The following is a 16687-nucleotide window of genomic DNA, read 5'->3' as shown; positions in this document are numbered from 1 at the left end:
TTTGTGCTATCAGTCGCAACCCGTAGAATTTTGAAAATAACTGATGCCGCCAGATCAGTTTTTTTTCTCATAGACTTGTATTACCAACAGATTGCGACAGATGGCCTCACGTTTCATCCGTCGTTCGCCGGATCGGTGGAAAATTTTGTCCGGCGGCCGGAGACAACGGACAAGTAACGTTTTTTGTGTTCGTTGAAAAAATGGACAGCGATATATCCACCCCTGTCCGTCGTTTGCTAGAATGGAAGCCTATGGCGCAGGATTACGTTTTTTTAACTGAGCACGCTCCGATTTATTTAGGATCCAATTAGCCAGAGCCGCTAGTCGGATCCGTCAAAACACAATTCCGTCGCTTCAGTTTTTCAGAATCTGCAACGGATCCGTTGAGCCAACGGATTGTGACTGATGGCAAAAAACTGATGTGTGAAAGGGGCCTTTTACCATGGTTCTGTGACGTGTGCTGTGTCGCAAATTACTTGGTGCCTGGTTTATTATTGCATTCAGCATCAGTCTGGAGCACCTTGGGCCCACCAGAGAAAATCATTCTTGGGGCCACTATGTAGCTACATAGCTATAAATAGAAAACCACCAGTTGTGCAGTAACCATGCCAATATCAGGGTAAAATATAAGGTAGTACACTTCCTAATGTTATAGAAAGCTGGCGCCACATTTTGGTGCAAACTCAATGACAAATGTCTCCTGGTGTGTATCAACCACCAATGAGTTATACACTGTGTTCCAAATTATTATGCAAATTGGATTTACCGTATTTTCCGGAGTATAAGATGACTTTTTAACCCCTCAAAATCTTCTTAAAAGTCGGGGGGTCATCTTATACGCCGGGTACAGACAAATGTGCATATGGTGGGTGGGGGGGGGGGGAGTGGTCCCGATGACGAAGAGAGGGGGCGTCTCACAGGAAAGTGTGAGTGGAGTAGCCCCGTTACCTCATTGCGGCAGCGTGGGGGTCTCTGTGCTGGGGAGCGGCGGCTCCTCATTGCGGTAGCATAGGGTTTCTGTGCTGGGAGTGGCAGCTCCTCTTTGTGCCGTGGGGACTCTGTGCTGTGGGGCAGTGCATCTTCTTGCAGCGTCGGGGCTCCTCCGGCATCTCAAGGCCCGGAGGCACCGGCAGCTCCATTGCTGCGATGCGGTGGCCTCCGGGAAAATGGCCGCTGGGGGCGGCGCATGCTCAGATTCAGATCTCGTCCCTCGTGCCTCCGGGCCTTGAGGAGATGCCGGAGGAGTCCCGACGCTGCAAGAAGATGCACCGCCCCACGGCACGAAGAGGAGCTGCCGCTCCCAGCACAGAAACCCTATGCTACCGCAATGAGGAGCCGCCGCTCCCCAGCACAGAGACCCCCACGCTGCCGCAAAGAGGTAATAGGGGGCTACTCCACTCACACTTTCCTGTGAGACGCCCCCTCTTCATCATCGGGACCACTCCCCACCCAAAAAGGAACATTAGTCACCGGCCCAATAAGACGACATACGGCATATAAGAAGACCCCCGACTTTTAAGAAGATTTCATATTTTAACTGGAAAAGTTGGGGGGTCGTCTTATACGCCCAGTCGTCTTATATGCCGGAAAATACGGTAAGTGTGATAAAGATTTAATTGTTTTGTTTTTCAAATAAACTCGTGGATGGTATTGTGTCTCAGGGCTCAATGGATCACTGAAATCAATCTTAAACACATGGGATAATTAGTTTTCCAGGTGATTCTAATTAAAGGAAAGCTACTTAAAAATGATGTTCCACATTATTAAGCAGGTCACAGTTTTCAAGTAACATGGTAAAGAAAAAGGATCTCTCTGCTGCTGAAAAGCATCAAATAGTGCAATGCCTTGGTGAAGGGATTAAAACATTAGAAAATTCCCGAAAACTTAAGCGTAATCATCGTACTGTTAAGAGATTTAAGGCTGTTTCTGAGCACAGATGTGTTTGTGCTGATAAAGGCATAATGAGGAAGATTTCTGCCAGGCAAGTTCATCGGATTAAGAGAGCAGCTGCTAAAAAGCCATTACAAAGCAGCAAACAGATATTTGAAGCTGCTGGTGCCTATGGAGTCCTTCGAACCTCAAGGTGTAGGCTCCTTCAAAGGCTTGCTGTGGTGCATAAACCTACTATCTGGCCACCCTTAAACAGTGTTCAGAAGCAGAAATGGTTGCATTGGGCCCACACATACATGAAGACTAATTTCCAAACATTCTTGTTTACTGATAAGTGTTGAGCAACCCTGGATGGTCCAAATGGATGGAGTAGTGGATGGTTGGTGTATGGCTACCATGTCCCAACAAGGCTGCAACAACAGCAAGGAGGTGGAGGAGTCATGTTTTGGGCCGGAATCATGGAGAAACAGCTGGTAGGGCCCTTTAAGGTTCCTGAAGGTGTGAAAATGACCTCTGCAAAGTATATAGAGTTTCTGACTGACAACTTTCCTCCATGGTATAAAAAGCAGAAATGTGCCTTCAGGAGCAAAATCATCTTCATGCATGACAATGCACCATCTCATGCTGCAAAGAAAACCACTGAGTAGTCTTGAGCGATACCTTCCGATATCGGAAAGTATCGGTATCGGAAAGTATCGGCCGATACCGTCAAAGTATCGGATCTCGCCGATTCCGATCCCCGATCCCAATGCAAGTCAATGGGACGAAAATATCGCAATTAAAATAAACCCTTTCTTTCCTTGTAGGTTCATTCTACGTGAAGGAAAACAACTAAGAATAATGTAGGATGTATTGGGGGACGTGGCGGAGACATTAAAGGCATAGAGGTTTAGCCCAATCAAATAGAATAGCAGGAATTTTAATTTTTTTTTAAGACGTTCGGAGTTACAAAGATATTGACTATGTTAAGATTTTTTTTATTTTGTCAGATATTGATGTTTCACTACTTCCACGCCCTTCACCCTCTTTTTTACTTCTCCCACACTTTCTTCTTCATCATCATCAGCATCTTTGACATCAACTTCTTCTTCACCTTATTCATCTTCTTCATCTTCTACCTATAATTTTTTTTTTTACATTGTTCATATTCTTTTTATTTAACTATTATTCTTCTTCATATTCAACTTCTTCATCATATTCTTATTTGTGACAGGCATTCCCGTAGTTGTTATCTATAAAAGTTTGAAGATTACACCTTCCGTTCTGCCTGTCACAAAAGAGTTACATTTGTCCGCGTTCAGTTTGGCCTGCAGCATCAGGCTTTATCCAGGGGCACCACGAGGAGGAACGGACTCACCCCCATACACTGCTTAGTCTTCTTCTGCTTATAATTTAGATAATATCTTTTGCTCTGATATTTAGTGTTATGCTTAATGTTCTTCTGCTCTTTGTTCTGCAGCCTCTTGTTCTTCTGCTTCTCGGTCTCCCATGTCGTCGTCGTCTCCAGGGTTGTCGTCTCCAGGGTCGTCGTCATCGGGGTGGTCTTCAGGGTCATCGTCTCCAGGGTCGTCGTCATCTCAGTGGTTGTCGTCTCTGGTGTCGTCGTCATCTTAGGGGTGGTCTTCCGGGTCGTCGTCTTTAGGGTCTTGAACTTGGAAATGTAGCAGAAGGTACAAGAAGGCTGAGAAAATGCCGAGAAACAGCTGATGGAACTGGAACTCGGATGGCTACCCGAAGGTCCAAGAGCCAATGGAACTACCGAGGACCAGCTGACGTTACTGGAACCCGGTTACTAAGCAGGAGGTACCCGTGCCTGAAAGCACTACCAAGGACCACCTGACGTTGGTGGAACTCGGATACCCAGAGGGAGGCACCTAAGCCAAAGGCTCTGCCCGGAACCAGCTGACGGTACTGGAACCAGGATGGGGAGCAGAAGGTACAAGAGCAAAAGACACTGCCGAGAACCAGCTGACAGTACTGGAACCCGGATGGGTAGCCGAAGGTCCAAGAGCCAATGGAACTACCGAGGACCAGCTGACGTTACTGGAACCCGGTTACTAAGCAGGAGGTACCCGTGCCTGAAAGCACTACCAAGGACCACCTGACGTTGGTGGAACTCGGATACCCAGAGGGAGGCACCTAAGCCAAAGACTGCCCGGAACCAGCTGATGGTACTGGAACCAGGATGGGGAGCAGAAGGTACAAGAGCAAAAGACACTGCCGAGAACCAGCTGACGGTACTGGAACCCGGATGGGTAGCCGAAGGTCCAAAAGCCAATGGAACTACCGAGGACCAGCTGACGTTACTGGAACCCGGTTACTAAGCAGGAGGTACCCGTGCCTGAAAGCACTACCAAGGACCACCTGACGTTGGTGGAACTCGGATACCCAGAGGGAGGCACCTAAGCCAAAGGCTCGGCCCGGAAACAGCTGACGGTGCTGGAACCAGGATGGGGACCTATTCAAGCTTGTCTTCCTAGAGCCCCAACTAGCGGTGTTGGAGCAAAGGGTCAGCAGGGGGAGCAGAGTGTAGGCCGAAGCCTGCACTGGAGGCATTTGTAGGTCTGTTGTGTCTGCGTGGCTGTTGCAGGACACGTTGCCAGCTACACAGCAGGGGAACAGCTGGCGGTGCTGAACCCCACTGACACATTGGCGGGTGTTTTTCTCTGTGCAGCCAGCACTTCGGGGCACCAACTGGCGGTGTTAGAGCCCAGGCTCTGCAGAGGGAGCAGAGTATAGGCCGAAGCCTAATTGAACCAATTTTAAAGGTAACCTTTAACCCCCCCTCAGGTGTTACAAACTAGAAGAGCCACACCTTATGCAGCAGTAGTGCTGCACAAGTCAAAGGTTGCTCTTTTAATTTTGTTCCTTGCACAAGCTGAATGAAACACGTACAACATTTTTGCCCTTATAGAGTCAATCTGTCTTGGAGGCGGGAGTTCCCTTCGTAATGAGACGCAGCACAGCTGGCAAAAATACCACCTTGGTGCTTGGCGCGGCCTCCTGAGCATCGCATTTTGCTGTACAGGAGTCTGCGTTGTTGCGTTATCCCTTGGCCATGCGCTGCCCGTCTTCTGACATCATTTCATGTCGGCCGGTGCGGTTCGCGATGCCCGTGAATCCCAGCCCTGCAGTGTCTTTACAGTGTTTCACACTGCGGGGCTGGGATTCATGGCCTGGCGCAGTACATATGTTCGCCTCTCACTCGTGTCCTTACACCTGCTACAGACTGTGCGGCGTCAGCTGATCCCTTATCGCATGCCACGGCCATGAAGCCGCACAGTCTGAAGAAGGCGGAAGGAGCTGAGTGACAGCCTGGCGAAGATATGCACTGCTCATGCCCGTCAATCACACCCTCGCAGTCAAAATAAATAAGACACCGAGGGGCGTTGTGTCGGGCAGGGCGGCCGCAGAGGCGCAGCCAGCCAAACAATGATGTCAGAAGAAGGGCTGTGCTACCAAGGGGGTTGTTGCGTGTCATTACAAAGGAAAGTCACACCTCAGGGACGTTTTAATGGTCTCAGGGGACACATTGTAGACGTGTTCCGTTCCACGTGTGCAAGGAGAATAAGTTTATGAGCCACCTTGCACATGTAGCGCCCCCACTGCCGCAGGGCCGAGGGGTACCCGGTATCGGGCCTCTGAGTCTCTGTTCTGGGATTGTCACGGTGGCTAGACCCGGTCCGTGACCCTGCTGAGGGGCGTACAATGAAGGTGGAGGGTGGTATGGTGCTGATGTTATGATGTGGTGCAGGTCGCAGTAAATAACGAGGACACCAGGTTGCAGTCTCTTTACCTCTTTACTGAAGGCTTCAGGATCCTCAGTCCGGAGTACGGTTAACCAGGCTGCGCAAGTCCGGCCGGTCCGATGGCACCTCCAGAGTTCCCTTTGCAGGTGGAAATCTGTGCCTACCTTCTAGCGCTTGTGTGTTGTGGTCCTCCCCTGCTGTGCTTACGGGATAGTCCCCACAACTGTTGTGTCTGTTTCTGAAGTTCCCTCACAACTCGATTATGATGTTCTGCTTCGTCCCCCAGATCATATGGATAGGACGCACCCGTATGACGGGTAGGCTTGGAGCTCTTCTGGGACCCTAGTGTCGCCCCTCTCCAGTTGTTGCCCCCTATGTCTTCTTAGGTGAATTGAGTGAGACAGCCCGCCTATAACTAACTGTCCTGCCGTAGGTTTGAAGTTAGGCCTGGAGCTCTATACTTCCTCGGCGTTCCGGCCACCGGCTGCGCGCCTCAGTAGGATGTTGCCTCGTCTTACAGCACGACTCCTACTGGTGTTTCTCCTTGTTGCGTTGATCTCGTTTCTAACTCAGCACAATAAACCTCGCTTCTTGTCCTTTCTTGGGGTACCGCCGCTTTCTCGTGCAGGCGAGGTCCCGTAACGTTCTCTCAGTTCGCTAGGCCTCTGTCAGGATCCCACCCCTGACAGTGACCCCCCTGAATCTTCCCCTGCAACACCCTCTGCCACAGGATGTTGCCTGGCTCCAACCCAGTCAGCTTCTCTCTAACTTCCTGTCTAACCCCCAGTTTTACCAGACTGTGAGGAGTGGCCTAATACATAGCACCCTTAGCTCCCCCTGGAGGCCAGACTGTGAAGTGTATTGGTGTCTGTGATACCTGGTCAGGTGAACCCCTTCAGTGCCATCAGACGTACCATAGCCCCCCTTAGCGGCGGAGCATCAGTACTGCAACGACCAGGACTCTGGGGCGCTGCACTCCCCCCCCCGGTTAAATCCAGTACTCCTGGACTGGGAAGAAAACAACAATACATGTCAGCAAAAAGACATACAATTTTGAAATGCAATAACAATAAGCAAATTTTGAACAGAGCTTCCCTTTATGGGAGGTGAGGACACTTGAACGTTGCAAACATGGTTAAATACTTTAAATAACGTACTATAAATAACTTTTCCTACCCAACCGGGTATTACTACTAAGTGCAAATTTTTGAACAATAATTTAACGTTGCCTTTAAGGACGTACACGCTGAAGCCACTAAAGACCTTCTTATAAAACACTATAAGGCTAATCAACTTTTCTTCATTTTCCATCTTTACATCTGCAGGACCGCCTGTCTATCTGCCCCAGGCCTACTGCCTCTCATTCTGTTGCAGGACCGCCCCTTTCCGCCGGGGCCTTCTGCCTTTCTGCTACTATACACAGTATAGAACATATCATCCATCTCTCAGTTCAGGATCACCGAGCCATCTCTGTATGGCTCCTAGGAGGACTCACCGACTAACCCCATACGGGTTCACTTCCTGTCCTCATTCTCTAACACATTATTAAACATTCCTTACAATTAACTAGCTAACTACATATAACTGTTACATGTCAGCATTATTACTTCTTCTGTTAAAGTATCATCATTCTTTAAGTGCTATCGATGAACGTTCCCTTTAAGAGGGGACCAAGTCTCTATGAGGTAGTGCAACTTCTCAAGCTGCAAGTCCGTATGCAGTAAGGACTCTGATGCTGTTTCCAGGAACAGTTTCTTCGCAAAGAGTCCCTTTCTTTGTAAAACCAGTAGAGGGCACCTTTAAGAAGGTTTGTAATCATGCAGTGTTCATGATCCAGCAGTTCTTTCAACAATGATAAAATAGGAAACAAAAGCAAAAGCAGAGGAAGGGATCCCGGGTAAACAAAGGGATCCCTTTAAGAGTTAACCCAAGTCGGGTTGTAGCAGCTAGAAGACACATAGAAAGACGGACAGTTAACTATATACAGTTTGCAAAGCACTTTAAAGCTTCATAGTTAATTGCAAGACATCAGCCGGTAGTGGACATCTCCTGACCGTGGCGGCTTCGGCCCCCGGTCTGCGGCTGATGTAGTGTCAGTGTCAATGGTTGGTCTCTCGGATGCAGTCAGATCACCCGGTGTCTGGATTCGAAGGCTAACCCTGGCTGCAAGCTCGGTAGCCGCAATAAGGCGTACAGTGGCGATAGTAACAAGATCTGTCAAGTCCGGATCGGTCATGGTCAGGGCAACAGGGGACACCCCCTCAGGCCCACATCGTTGGACGTTCCGAGCGCACCATCCTTGCGCACTCCGGTGGCGGGTGTAGGTCACCTGATCCCCCCTTTGCAATAGTGGGTCACCATATTGGTTGCGGCAGGGAGTCTTCACGTTGTAACCGGTAACGAAGACGTCAGTCGGCAGTCCCGGTTCCTGTATGGAGCCCCAACCCCGCTTTGGGTGAAAGGCCAGCACAGTTCCCCGCTTTACCACGTCTTTCCTGCCACGCGCAGGCTTCGGGCGTTGTACTTTTGGCGCATTAGTTTGTTCTGTGTCTTTTCGGTTTTTCCAATATAGGATCAGGCATTGCTTATATTGTTCCCAAGTGAGCACAGCAAGGGTGAGACCTTCCTCCCGAGCTCCATCTGGCCCGGTCCGGGGGGTGTCCCACTGGAGGATCACCCCTTCTGGGCTCACATCTATGGGTTTCCCCATCGTGGTCGGTAGTGGAGGTACCAGCTTCCCCATCGTGTCGGGGGTGAGCACCACCAGCCCCGCCGAGAGGAAACGGTCATTGTTGGGGTGAGGAGCGGTCGCGGGAGCGGGATCGGTCAGGGGAGCAGGATCGGTCAGGGGAGCAGGTGCGTCTTCCATACCTGCGCCTGATGTGATTCCACCGATGTCGATCCGTTCCGCTGACAAGGACACTGGAATCGGCCGCAGCCCGGACTGCGGTTCCTCCAAGGTGGCCTATTGATGTGGTTCCGCCCTCCATGGCTCCGTGGTTGGGATAGGTAGGCTCGGCTCCTCCGCCGGCGGCTCCAAGAAGTTCAGATCCTTCAGCTGCGGTGGACGCGGGTCCGCCTCTGGTGGGTGAGGGCAAGCCGGGATCACTTCGCCGCCGCTCGGGCACTTGCTGATCATCATCGCTGTCCAGTGTTCGGCGGCAACGCATGCACCTGGCTCCACCATTTCTGCAAGGTCGAGCTCCCTCTTCACCTCGTTCCCGCCGTTCCAAATCAGGGGGTGGTTCTCCTCTGCTTCTGGGCAGGTCATCATCTCGCAGCAGAAGTCGGAGGGGGCGGTCACTGCTTTTGGCGCCGCTTTGGTAATCTCCTCCCATGGCACGTCCTTCTTCTTCCTCTGCGCTCCCTATGGTGCTGCAATGGCGGCGGGTTTTGGCGGGAATTTTTGGCGGCAGCGGCAATGCACAGTCCTTGCACTAAGTCACAGTCCAAGCACAATAAATCACAGTTCCAAGGCACACATGACCTGATTCTTCAGGCTTAAGTAGATCCTGTTTGTGACGCCAAGTTGTAGCGCCCCCACTGCCGCAGGGCCGAGGGGTACCCGGTACCAGGCCTCTGAGTCTCTGTTCTGGGATTGTCACGGTGGCTAGACCCGGTCCGTGACCCTGCTGAGGGGCGTACAATGAAGGTGGAGGGTGGTATGGTGCTGATGTTATGATGTGGTGCAGGTCGCAGTAAATAACGAGGACACCAGGTTGCAGTCTCTTTACCTCTTTACTGAAGGCTTCAGGATCCTCAGTCCGGAGTACGGTTAACCAGGCTGCGCAAGTCCGGCCGGTCCGATGGCACCTCCAGAGTTCCCTTTGAAGGTGGAAATCTGTGCCTACCTTCTAGCGCTTGTGTGTTGTGGTCCTCCCCTGCTGTGCTTACGGGATAGTCCCCACAACTGTTGTGTCTGTTTCTGAAGTTCCCTCACAACTCGATTATGATGTTCTGCTTCGTCCCCCAGATCATATGAATAGGACGCACCCGTATGACGGGTAGGCTCGGAGCTCTTCTGGGACCCTAGTGTTGCCCCTCTCCAGTTGTTGCCCCCTATGTCTTCTTAGGTGAATTGAGTGAGACAGCCCGCCTATAACTGACTGTCCTGCCGTAGGTTTGAAGTTAGGCCTTGAGCTCTATACTTCCTCGGCGTTCCGGCCACCGGCTGCGCGCCTCAGTAGGATGTTGCCTCGTCTTACAGCACGACTCCTACTGGTGTTTCTCCTTGTTGCGTTGATCTCGTTTCTCACTCAGCACAATAAACCTCGCTTCTTGTCCTTTCTTGGGGTACCGCCGCTTTCTCGTGCAGGCGCGGTCCCGTAACGTTCTCTCAGTTTGCTAGGCCTCTGTCAGGATCCCACCCCTGACAGTGACCCCCCTGAATCTTCCCCTGCAACACCCTCTGCCACAGGATGTTGCCTGGCTCCAACCCAGTCAGCTTCTCTCTAACTTCCTGTCTAACCCCCAGTTTTACCAGACTGTGAGGAGTGGCCTAATACATAGCACCCTTAGCTCCCCCCGGAGGCCAGACTGTGAAGTGTATTGGTGTCTGTGATACCTGGTCAGGTGAACCCCTTCAGTGCCATCAGACGTACCATAGCCCCCATTAGTGGCGGAGCATCAGTACTGCAACGACCAGGACTCTGGGGCGCTGCACACACATGCAGCATTACTGCTGTACAAGGTGGCTGTAAAACATACAAACACCTGGGGGAGGGGGGACAGGTTCCCTTCAATTTCAGTTCTTGTGTCTGCGTGGCTTTTGCAGGACACGATGCCGGCTACACAGCAGGGGAACAGCTGGCGGTGCTGAACCCCACTGACACATTGGCGGGTGTTTTTCTCTGTGCAGCTAGCAGTACCGGGCACCAACTGGCGGTGTTAGAGCCCAGGGTCAGCAGGAGGAGTAGAGGGAGCAGAGTGTAGGCCGAAGCCTGCACTGGAGGCAGCTTTGTGTCTGCGTGGCTTTTGCAGGACACGTTGCCAGCTACACAGCAGGGGAACAGCTGGCAGTGCTGAACCCCACTGACACATTGGCGGGTGTTTTTCTCTGTGCAGCTAGCACTTCCGGGCGCCAACTGGCGGTGTTAGAGCCCAGGGTCAGCAGGAAGAGCAGAGTGTAGGCCGAAGCCTGCACTGGAGCAAGTTGAAAGAGAACCTTTAAGCCCCCCCCAAGGCGATTGTAGCTGAAGGAGCCATCTTGTACAGCACTAATGCTGAAAAAGGTAAACTTAGCTCTTTTGATTATGGTCCTTGCAAACGCTGAACTTGACACTTATGAAATGTGTCCCCCCACACCGTAAAACCATCCGGTAGGTGGAACTTTCATTTGTCATGTGACGCAGCACAGCCGTCATTCTTACCCCCTTGGCGCCGTGCGCCGCCTCCTCAGCGTTGTTTGAATCTGTCCCGGAGCCTGCGCTGTTATGTTAGCCCTTGGCCATGCACACATTTTGCGCTGCCCGTCTTCTGACATCATTTGGTGTCAGGCTGGCTGCGCCTGTGCGGCCGCGCTGGCCAAGATCCCGCCTCGCTGTGTCATCTAATGTAATCACTCTGCGGACCTGTGATCCATGGGCATGAGCAGTGCATATCCTCGCATCTCACTCCTCTCCCTACGGCTTCTTCAGACTGTGCGGCGTCACGGCCGTGGCATGCTATTAGGGATCAGCTGACATTGCACAGTCTGAAGAAGGCGTAGGGAGATGAGTGAGAGGAGGAGGTTAAGATATGCACTGCGCATGTCCATGGATCACAGGCCCGCAGTGGGATTAAATCAGAAGACACTACGAGGCGGGATCTCGTCCAGCGCGGCCGCACAGGCGCAGCCAGCCTGACACCAAATAATGTCAGAAGACTGGCAGCGCTAAGTGTGCTGTTATGATCCCAATGGCAGAGGATCTCTGATATTCCGGCAAGATAGCTGTCACGATATGGTATGAAATATCATAAGTTAGTTTTCCTGCTAGCATGCGGGGGCTAAACCCCCCTTCTCTCTGGTTCTCTTTCTTTCCCTGTGTTTCTAGCTGTCTGTGTAGAAGAGCTTGCCTTGTGGGGGAGTTTTATTGACGAAAGGTATTTACGACGGGCATAGCTGCAAGAGAAATTTGTGTTAGCAGGAACTGTTAGAGAAACTTCTAGAATGCATGGGATTTCTTTGTTCTGTTTTTGGAAGATATTATGCAAACCGTTTAAGTTACGAACACCAAAATATATCGTCATAATCACACTCGGAGGATCTACGCATCACTCTAAATACGGGCGTCTAACTCCATCTGGTGAAGAAGTAGGGATTTCTCTGTAAATATGTATCCCAGACAGGGCATATTTGATCTCATCGGAATGCCCACGATACTATGAGATGAACGATGGGTATGGTGCGATTATTTTATGTTCTGTAGCGAAGATACGGGCATCAGATATATTTAATGCCCAGTTAGTGAAACCGAAGAGGTAGGAGGAGTTGGAAAACCAAGCCCTTTCTGTGAGGTCACAGACTGTAGGTTTTAAGTGCTGGCAGGCATCCAAGAGAGCAGAGTTGTGAGTTTTTTCCTGAAGCGACCAGACTGCGAGTGCCCAATGCACTGGGATAGATGGAAAGCTCCTAGCCTGTTGCCTGCAATGCAATGATCTAAGAACATGTGAGTTATCTTTTCTTCCTTTAATCCTTTTATTTTTATAATTACCTTGTACATATTTGCAATTGTCTCATTTGTAACATCTTTGTAAAATATTTTATAAACACTGCCTAAAATCATTTATGGGGTATCCTATTTAATACTAGTTCGTTCTTCCTGCCCTAAACCGTACCCTGTCTCTGAAGGGAATTACGCTACTGTTTTTTGGGGTTTGCTCCAGACCCGTTCAATTGGAGCTGGTGGCAGCGACCGTGTGCCGGCTTTTGGGGGGTCACTGTAGCGACTGCGGCTTGATAATTATTGTTCCTGCCTGAGCGGGAGTAGTTATCGCATCGCTGCAGTACACCCAATAGCCAGTACATAGCAGGCAGCGTTTCTGGCGACTAATTACCCCAGGTGCAGTACCTAATCTGACCTGACAGAAAGGGGGCGCCAGAGAGCTGCAAGGTTTAAGTGGAACTGTAAGCGGGATACACAAATCCCTGCAGTTCATGGTATATTGAAGAGCAGTGGGATACCTAAAATAAGCCCCTGCTGTAAACTAAGAGGTCAATAGCCTCGTGTGTGTTTTTTTTTCATCACATTGTGGCAGTGGAGGGATAACTAGGATAAGCCCCCTGCACATGTGATAGCCGTCTGCTGGTCTAAGGTCACCCCCGTCCGTGACAGACTGTGGGCAGCGGCTAAGGGATCCTGACAGTCACGGAGTGAATCGTGACATATTGGTGGCAAGGCGGTGGGATATTAGAGCATTAGTGATTTGGTTTGAGCAATCATTCCTCTCACTAAAAACTTGCAGAAACTTCTTGCGAGAACTCTGCGCAAATAAGTTTGGAGAACGAACTCAGTGTTTATTAGTTGTGAGACAATTGTGTACTGGTGATTATCCCCTCCCTTTTTCTTCGTTTTTCTATCCTATCTTTTATTTGGCAACCATGGCAACGAAAGGAGAAGCCTGGTACAACCAGCAGAAGAAGGACACTCTTGCTGGGATATGCACGTATCATGGCCTGAACCCCCAGAGCATGACCAAGACTCAAATGGTCGCTGAACTGGTGCAATGGGAAGCCGCTCTAGACCACTCACAGAGCCCAGAGGCCGCAGATGCCAGCACCAGCGAACGTGGTGCTGCAGCAGAGGTTCAACCACTGAATACGGGCCCTACTGGCAACCAGGGGGGCGCAGACCTCCGCCTGCAGCTGGCTCTGCAACAATGCTCCGCAGATGACCTAGAGAGACGTCTGCAGCTGATCCAGCAATACCAGGAGCGAGCCGAGCGAGAGGCCCAGCGAGAGGCAGAGAGAGCTGAGCGAGAGGCTGAGAGAGCCGAGCGAGAGGCCCAGGCCCAGCGAGCCGAGCGCCAAGCCCAGCGAGAACATGAACTGGAGATGCTCCGGCGGGGGGGGACGCCTTCCACTGCCCAGAGCCGTGAGCCCAGCAGCGCTCAGATACCAAAGCCCCGGCCCGACCACTTTCCTGTTATGGAAAAGGATGGGGACTTGGACACGTTTCTGCGGGCCTTTGAGAAAGCCTGCAGACAGTACCAGCTGCCTACACAAGAATGGGCACGATACCTGACACCAGGGCTGAGAGGAAAAGCTCTGGAGGCGTTTGCTGCCCTCCCTCAAGAACAAGATGGTGACTATGAGGCCATCAAGCAGGCTCTCATAGCTAAGTACCAGCTTACACCCGAGGTGTACCGTAAAAAGTTTCGGACCCTCCTACGTGGCCCACACGACAGTTACAGTGATGTGGTGCATAGACTGGGGACCCACTTTGACCAGTGGACCCAAGGACTGTCAGTGACCACCTTTGTACAGCTGCGAGACCTGATGATCAAAGACCAGTTCTTCCGTCTTTGCCCAACTGAGGTGCGACAGTTCGTGATGGACAGAGAACCCAACGATGTGACGAAAGCAGCGCAGATTGCCGATGCCTATGAGGCCAACCGTAGATCGGAAGTGCGGAAGCCAGTCACCTCCAGCTGGAGAGGGGGTAAGCCTGCAGCCAACGCCAGTACCCCTGCCAGCCAACACACCAGAGGTCCTGTCCCCGTGGCCAACAGCACCAGACCTACCACCGAACTTCGCCAGTGTTACCACTGCAGGCAGACTGGACACCTCAGTCACCAATGTCCAGCCAGGCAGAAGAACCCCTCATCCCAGGCCCCAGGGCCTAATGCAGCCGTTCTTTTGGTGGGTGGTGTGGTTGGGAGGGTGTGTGACAACGTACAGCCCGTCACTGTGGGAGGTCGTGTTGCTACAGGCCTCAAGGACACCGGGGCTGAACGAACCCTCATCCGACCCGAACTGGCGGCCCCTGAAGAAATCATTCCGGGGAAAACCCTAACTGTCACTGGGATTGGGGGCATCAGCTGTCCCTTGCCAATGGCCCGGGTTTTTATTGATTGGGGTGCCGGGAGCGGGGTGAAAGAAGTGGGGCTGTCTGATAATTTGCCCACTGATGTTTTGTTGGGGACTGATTTGGGGAGGTTGTTTGCATACTACGTCCCTGACACCCCTCCCCAATCTGCTAATAAGCGTAACGTTAACCCTGATGATGATGATGATGATGATGGGAAATCGCATGTGTTACCTGACCATGCTTTATCTTGTAATGATGCATCTGTTAACCATTTTTTCCCTAGGATTGATGGGGGAAATGTTGTACCTGTGCCAACTGTATCTGATAATGATGTTTCTGTGAAAGTTGATGTGTCCATAGGTACAGGAGTGCTCAGCCAAGTCCCTCTGCGGAGTGAGACGGCTGAGGAACCCCTAGCAGGGGCAAGTGTCGGTGCTACAAGAAATGGGGAGATACATGGGAACCGTGAGACAGGTGACGCCATGAAATTGACCAGTGCCACCGAGGAAGGTAACTGGCCCATAAGTAGCAATGCTCCTGAGGTAATGGGGGAGGATGGGGAGGTAGAGCCCATAGCAGCATCAGCTGATGGGTCTGTAGAAACCCCCGGGGAGACAGCCTACGTAGCTGCTGTCACCCGCAGTCAGAGTGCCCGGAACGCAGATAACTGTTTGCCTCCCGGACCCTCCTCAGTCATCAGTGTGACTGAACCAGAGGTGGACCCAGTGCAGGTCCCAGAGGGCTCCCGTGGGGAAGGGACCCTGACGTCACTTCTGGCTTCCCCTAGCCAGGAGTTTCAGGCCGCTCTGCACACAGATGCGAGCCTAGAGAGTTTGAGACAACTCGCCGGGACGTCATTCTCTGAAACTGATAAGGAGAAGGTGTTCTGGGACGGAGGAAGGTTGTACCGGGAGACAGTACCCGGAGAATCACAAAAGGAGTGGTTGAGGGAAAGACAGCTGGTCGTCCCACAGCAATTCCGGGGTGAGTTGTTGCGGATTGCCCATGAGATCCCGCTAGCTGGACACTTGGGGATCAGCAAAACTAAGGCCCGGCTGTCTCAACACTTCTATTGGCCTAAGATGGGGACAGATGTGTCAAACTACTGCCGCTCCTGTATCACCTGTCAAAGAGTGGGGAAGGCGGGGCCTGCTCTTAAGGCTCCCCTGATCCCTTTGCCAGTGATAGAGGAGCCTTTCCAGAGGATTGCGGTGGACATTGTGGGCCCGCTGGCCGTCTCCAGCAGCTCTGGAAAGCGATTTATTCTTACTGTGGTAGACTATGCTACCCGGTACCCAGAGGCAGTAGCTCTGTCGTCAACTAGGGCAGATAAGGTGGCGGATGCCCTGTTGGCCATCTTTTCACAGGTAGGATTTCCCAGGGAAATGCTTACTGATCGAGGGACCCAATTTATGTCTCACCTAATGGAGGCTCTCTGTAAGAAAATGCAGGTGAAGCACCTGGTATCGAGTGCATATCACCCACAGACCAATGGCTTGTGTGAACGCTTCAATGGTACCCTCAAACAGATGCTACGCATGCTGGTTGAGACACAAGGGCGCGACTGGGAGCGGTACCTCCCACACCTGCTATTTGCTTACCGAGAGGTTCCGCAGGCCTCGACGGGGTTCTCCCACTTCGAGCTCCTGTACGGCAGGCGAGTCCGGGGACCCCTTGGGTTGGTAAGAGAATCCTGGGAAGAGGAGCCGAACCCTTCTGAAGTGTCCATAGTGGAGTATGTCCTGCGCTTCCGTGACAAGATGCAGACCTTGACGCAGTTGGTGCATGACAACATGACGCAGGCTCAGGCTGATCAGAAGCACTGGTACGACCAGAACGCCCGGGAGCGGACCTACCATGTGGGTCAAAAGGTGTGGGTGCTGGTTCCTGTACCAACGGATAAGCTTCAGGCAGCCTGGGAGGGCCCATACGTCGTCCACCAACAGCTCAACCCGGTCACCTACGTGGTCACGCTTGACCACACTCGGGGTAGGCGAAAGGCCTTTCACGTCAACATGATGAAGGCTCATCACGAACGTG

This window comes from Ranitomeya variabilis, chromosome 7, assembly GCF_051348905.1.
Source record: "Ranitomeya variabilis isolate aRanVar5 chromosome 7, aRanVar5.hap1, whole genome shotgun sequence".
NCBI classification, from domain to species: Eukaryota; Metazoa; Chordata; class Amphibia; order Anura; family Dendrobatidae; genus Ranitomeya; species Ranitomeya variabilis.
Note: the sequence above shows the minus strand (reverse complement) of the source record.